Below are 6,298 nucleotides of genomic sequence, written 5' to 3' on the forward strand. Positions count from 1 at the left end.
ATGCCAAAATGGCACATGTCACCAACATGTTAGATCAAATGCAACAAGTAATGACAGCCATAGGAAACATAGGTCAGAAATGTTAGTACACCAAACGGAAGATCTTCGCATTGGGTCATGGAACTCTGGCGGACTATCCAAAAAAATCAACCTTCTGGATGAAATGATAAATAGATTAGAGCTCGATATCGTAGCCCTACAAGAAACCAAATTAGTGGAAAGAAAGAAAACAAAATTTCCCGGCTACGATATCTACAGGACGGATCACAGAGCACTATCAGGTGGAACAGCCATACTTGTGAAAAAAGAAATCGAACACGAACACATCCCAACACCAGATGGACTGGTCACAATGGAAGCCACACTCATAAGAATAAAAGCCAACAACGACTCACTAAAAATAGTGTCTGCATATGTCAGACCTAACGAACCGATCCTAGATGAAGACTTGAGCCTAATATTAAACTCAGAAGAGCCTACTATAATAATAGGAGACCTTAATGCGAGATCTCCTAATTGGCACGACAGGACGACCAATAACAACGGACGACGACTATGCAACTATCTGGAAAACAGACCAAATACGTACGTGATCGGACCAACTGAGCCGACATGCTTTCACGGACAACTTCCCACTCATCTAGACATTGCAATCCTACACAACGTGGGTCAACAATATGAGATACACTCTCTTAACGAAGGCGATTCGACACATAACTTAATCGTCCTGACCCTGGGTGCAATAGAAACAAACTATTTGCAGCCCCACAACAGAAAAAAGACTAGTTGGCCAAACTACAGAAGAATTGTGAGCGAGAACATCGGTAATATCCCCACAATCAACAATATAACAGAACTAGAGGATAGTGTAATAAAACTAGAGGAAACAATTATCAACGCTATCGATGCCAGCTCCAAAACCGAAACTATAACTAGACAAAAAGGAAGATTTAGAGATATAAGCACAGAACTTAAAAACTTAATCAAACAGAAAAACCGGAAAAGAAGAAGAGCATACCGCACTAGACCGGTAGAAGACAAAAGGATTGCAAATGAGCTAGACAGGGAAGTGAAAAAACAACTTCAAAATCATCGAAATGAAAGCTGGGACTCCTATATCGAAGAGCTAAATCCAAACAAATCTGCGTTCTGGAAACTATCAAAAATACTACGTAAAGACAAAAAACCCATACCCCCTCTACATGGAGTAAACGGGATTGTCTACACAGAAATCGAAAAAGCAGAAGTCCTAAAAGACGAAATAGAAAGGGCGTGTAGAAACAACGAACACCCCAACGAAGATATAGATTTTGAAGAAGAGGTAGAGAGGACAGCAAGAAGACTAAAAAGGACAAAAGACAGAATAGGGATACTTCATACATCTCCCGAAGAAATAAAAGAACTCATAAAGCAGACCAACGCCAAAAAAGCCCCTGGTCCAGACAACATCACAAACAGGGCGCTGAAAAACCTACCTACAAAAGCTATTGTCTATATTACCAACATCATAAACAATATGCTGAAACTAAGATATTTTCCAGACAGATGGAAGGAAGCTCACATAATCATGATTGCAAAGCCAGGGAAAAATGGCACATTTCCTCAAAACTACAGACCAATCAGCTTACTATCATCAATAAGCAAGATTGCGGAAAGAGTAATTCTAAAAAGACTGAATGAAGAATCTCAAGCATTACACACCATTCCAGAAGCTCAATTCGGTTTCAGAAGTGAACATTCCTGTGAATTACAAGCACTAAGACTCACAGAATTTATAACCAAAGGTTTCAACGAAAAGGCATACACAGCAACCGCATTTCTGGACGTCAGTAAAGCATTTGACAGAGTCTGGCACAAAGGACTCATCTACACAATGAACTCATTGGGATACAGCGAGGCGATGACATGTCTCCTTGCGTCATACCTTGCTAACAGAAGGTTCCGAATTCGTATAGGGGCAACCCTGTCTGAAGTCGGAGCCCTGGAAGCGGGTGTACCTCAGGGTGCTGTGTTATCACCATACATGTACACCATCTATACGGCCGACACGCCAACAGAACCTGGATCTCTGTTAAGTCTTTACGCAGACGATACAGCAATTGCGGTTAGCTGGAGAAACCCGGATCATGCAGCTAATCACCTGCAAAGAGCACTAAATAGATTCCAACGATGGTGAATAAAATGGAAAATAGCCTTAAACCCAGACAAAACTCAGGCTGTAATGTTTAGTCATAGAAAAAGTGTACCAAACCGAGAAATTACGATAGACAACACCCCAGTCGAATGGACCAACCAGGCAAGATACCTAGGAGTGTTACTCGACAAGAAGCTAACATTCACAGAACATATCAACCAACAGGTATATAAAGCCAAAGCACTGAAAAATCAGCTCTTAACGCTCATAGGAAGAAGAAGCAAACTTAGATTTAAAACCAAAATCAGGGTTGCAAACAGCATCATCATGCCAGTCTTAACGTACGCCTCGGCAGCTTGGGGACATACCTGCAAGTCAAACAGAATGAAGATTCAGAGATCTCAGAACCAAATCATTCGAGACGCCATAAAAATACCAAAATACGTACCCCTAAGGTACGTATTTAGAGATTCAGGACAAACCAGGATACTACGGACGCTAGACGAAAGAGCATACGATATATTCAATGGACTTACAAACCACCCTAGTAGGATGCTAAGAGAGCTGACGAACTACAACGAAAACATCAGGACGGTACACAGAAGACCAAAGCAGCAAATAGCAAGATATAGGGAGAACCCAAACGAATAACAAACGATGCAATGGTGCATAGTCGTCATAACCTCAAGATGAAGATAGATAGAAGACTAACCAAAAAAATATCTCTGGCGAGAGGGTACGCTTTTTCTTTTAGGTTTTTAGGTTTTTTAGGTAGAATTAAGTCCAATATACACCGGGGTGAGTGAGAGCAGTATACACTTGGGAATGCTCACCCCAACACACGCACACAAATAGGATTAAGGAATAAAAAAGGAAAGAATTGGGACCCAGGCATATTATAGTTCCGAAGCTCCAAGGAAGTCCACAAAAAACAAAAAAAAAATAAAAACAAAAAAAAACAAAAAAAACAAAAAAATATATAAAACGGTCTCTCTATTTGAATCACTCGGATTCATCCATTACCTAAACCTTTGTCACTATATTTCCGTAAATTCACTTATCACTGACCAAATATGGAGGGCCCATCAGGCTCTACATATACCGTTACAACGGACTAGGCCCCTAAGGCGGATCAGATGAATACTGATATTCTCGCGAAATCCGAGCACTGAGGTCTTGTGCGGCATACAAGGGCTCAGTGGCCGGACCCCACTCGGATGCTCGGCCGGCGAGGAGAACAAAATTTATTTTGCCAAATCGGCGGCCGAGTGACCGAGCACACACTCTTTTCCGAACATAGAGTCGTCAGCCACGGCTGGGGGCTCTATGGTCGGAACACACGCTTTTTTTCTTTTGTTTTAGGGACTCAAGTCCCGAAGTCATGATAGAGTAACTTCAATAGAGTCAGTAATGTAAATAGGGAGAAAAGCCTAGATGTGGCTACCCCTACAGTTAGGTGGCATAACCACAGTAATTAAAAACAGAGGGTGTTCCATTACCCAGGACACCTTAAGTAACTTTCAATCACTCAGATCATAAGCCTCCTCACGTAAGTCACACGATGAGGAGGGGTGGACGAAAAACCTGGGGGTCAGATAGGTACCACTTCGACTAGCGAGGTGTGACCGGTTTGATCTTCGGACATGTGGATCCCATTCTTAGATTGGTATACACATGTTCCTAGGGGCAGGGTTGATCACTGCGTGTGTGTGTGTGTGTGTGCGTGACCGCTTGTTATAGATCAAACAAAATCCCAGTCTAAAACACTTTGTAAAATGTGCAAAATGTAACAATATTCTTTCCTATAAAATAAAAATATTATAAGATGAGAACTGTAACATAAATAATATTCTAAATTTCCTAAAAGTAATTCAAATTTTTCTCCACTTATGAATTAATTCAGTAGTTGATTATAAATGTAGATTATTACAATTATTACATTAGTAGTAGATGCTACTGAAATTGTAAAATATAAAAAAAAAACAAATAATCAAGAATATGAAAAATGTATATCCAGGATATGCCGAGGTAGATATACAATTGCGACTTACAAATAATATGTTAAATGACTATTTCTCATACTAAAGCGTATATTTATTAGAATTTTCTTAATGAAAATTGAGCAAGCATGCCCTTTATTCAAAAAATCAATTTTATATATTTTTCATTATCAGGTGCAAATTCATTAATAGCCTCAATTATTTAAGTGCAAAAATTAAAATTAGAATTCCTACGCATGTTTTAAAACAAAATTAAAAACACACACACACACACACACACACACAAAGTATTTCTTTATATATTCAACATATTCTTCGTGTATTACGTAAAGATTAATTAAACCAAATATATTTGAGGTTGTTCAATTACTTCAAAGGGATTTTAACTACGATTAATGTTTCCTACCTTGAAAAGGAGCGAAACAGAAGTTACGTTACCGTACCGAATTCCGTTTGCTCAATATATTTCAGCTAATTTTTCACTTGACATTTTCTCCGGGCAGAATTTCCACCGACCGATTTTCCTAACGTATCCTTTACGCTTCGAGAATATTTTACTATTCAAACTTTCGATTATTGAAGTTGCTGCTGGAGAATTTCGCTTAAATCCTGCGGGCTTTACCAAGCTCGTACCACATAAACTTATAAATTACTAAAATTGGTTGGTTTCAGCAAATATGTAAACAGCAAAAAGGAATTTTATTGTCTTACCTTCTACATTTATTAAAAATAGCTATTTAAGAACAATAAATTTTGGTTTATGCCAAATTAATTATCGTCAAGCATCCTTCATTCATCTTCCATTCATCTTCATTGAAAATGTTTCTTTAAGGTTCTTTATTTTTACATAGTTCTTTTCAGTTTTCCACATTAATTAGTTTCATGTCTTTAAAAACCTGGTGTTTACAATTCTCTTTAGGTCTTACTCGTAGCATGTATTTATGTTCATGGCTTCAACTTAGTAACTTCTTTATTAACACTATCGGGTTATCATTCCGGGCGGGCGCGCTATCATTCCTGTATGCCGCCTTGTTACTAATTTCAAGTTTCCGTAAAGTAGTATTATTAGTTAGATCCGATTGTACGCAGCGGCGGCTCGTAGCCTAAAAAAGTGGTGAAGATGAGGAAAGCTTGCCGGAGCCAAAAGGAGTTTTGGTACCTACTTCGCGCCCAAATCTCATTAAAAATTCGTTAAAAAAATGTGAAGTTAAGGGCCCTAATAACTTTAAAACAGTTTTTTAGGGCACTTATATGATTCGTTCTGCTTGCCTGGGGTATTTTAATTCTAAAACTTGACATCTCATTGAGGGTTTTTTGGCGATTAAAACACCACGCCTGCTAAAACGGGTTGGTGAGTTTCGATTCAGCCGCCCACTCTGAGTCAGATGCTGATTTCAGCCGACCACTCTGAATCAGACGCAGATGTTTAAAATACTAGTTGGTCGACCATGTAAAAGAACATCCCTTTTATCTTCATTTTTCCAATGCCTAAACGGAGTCTCTAATATATTACACACCAAGTCATTAATTTAGCCACCATTTAATATAGTCTTCTGCAGGTCATCATGCAGGGTAGAGTCGATGGCAAAAAGGGAATAGATAGAAAGAGGAAATCATGGCTGCGAAATATTCGAGACTGGACAAACATGACTGTGGACGAATTATTTTACGTTGCAAAAGACAAAGAAACTTTTAGAAATGTGGTCGCCAACCTTCGTTAATGGAGACGGCATAGGAAGAAGAAGAAGAAGTCATTAATTGGATTCATGTCTGTCTAAAGTTATTTTTGTCCAGATGAAATCCACGAGAACACTTTATATCCGAAATCCGAAACAAACCACAGAGAAATAAAGTGCACTAAACAGATAAAATTAATACTTTGACTAAACTAAACTAATAAATACTATACTATACACTAAAAACATCTACATAATAGACTAAATTTCAAAATATCGTCGCTGAGAGAAATTTACGAAAAATAGGAATACCAAATACACATCCAACAGTGGGTGAAGACGGATAATATATTTTTAGACGAAACTGCACTCACCAGTTTTCTCAGCTATCACTAAGGATAGGCTGACGTCACGTTGCCATGGCAACCGTATACTCCTTAGTATTTAAGTGGAAATCAGCTGCTAAAGTTATTGTTCTCTCATATTAT

The sequence above is a fragment of the Diabrotica undecimpunctata genome, chromosome 4, assembly GCF_040954645.1.
Source record: "Diabrotica undecimpunctata isolate CICGRU chromosome 4, icDiaUnde3, whole genome shotgun sequence".
Lineage (NCBI taxonomy): Eukaryota > Metazoa > Arthropoda > Insecta > Coleoptera > Chrysomelidae > Diabrotica > Diabrotica undecimpunctata.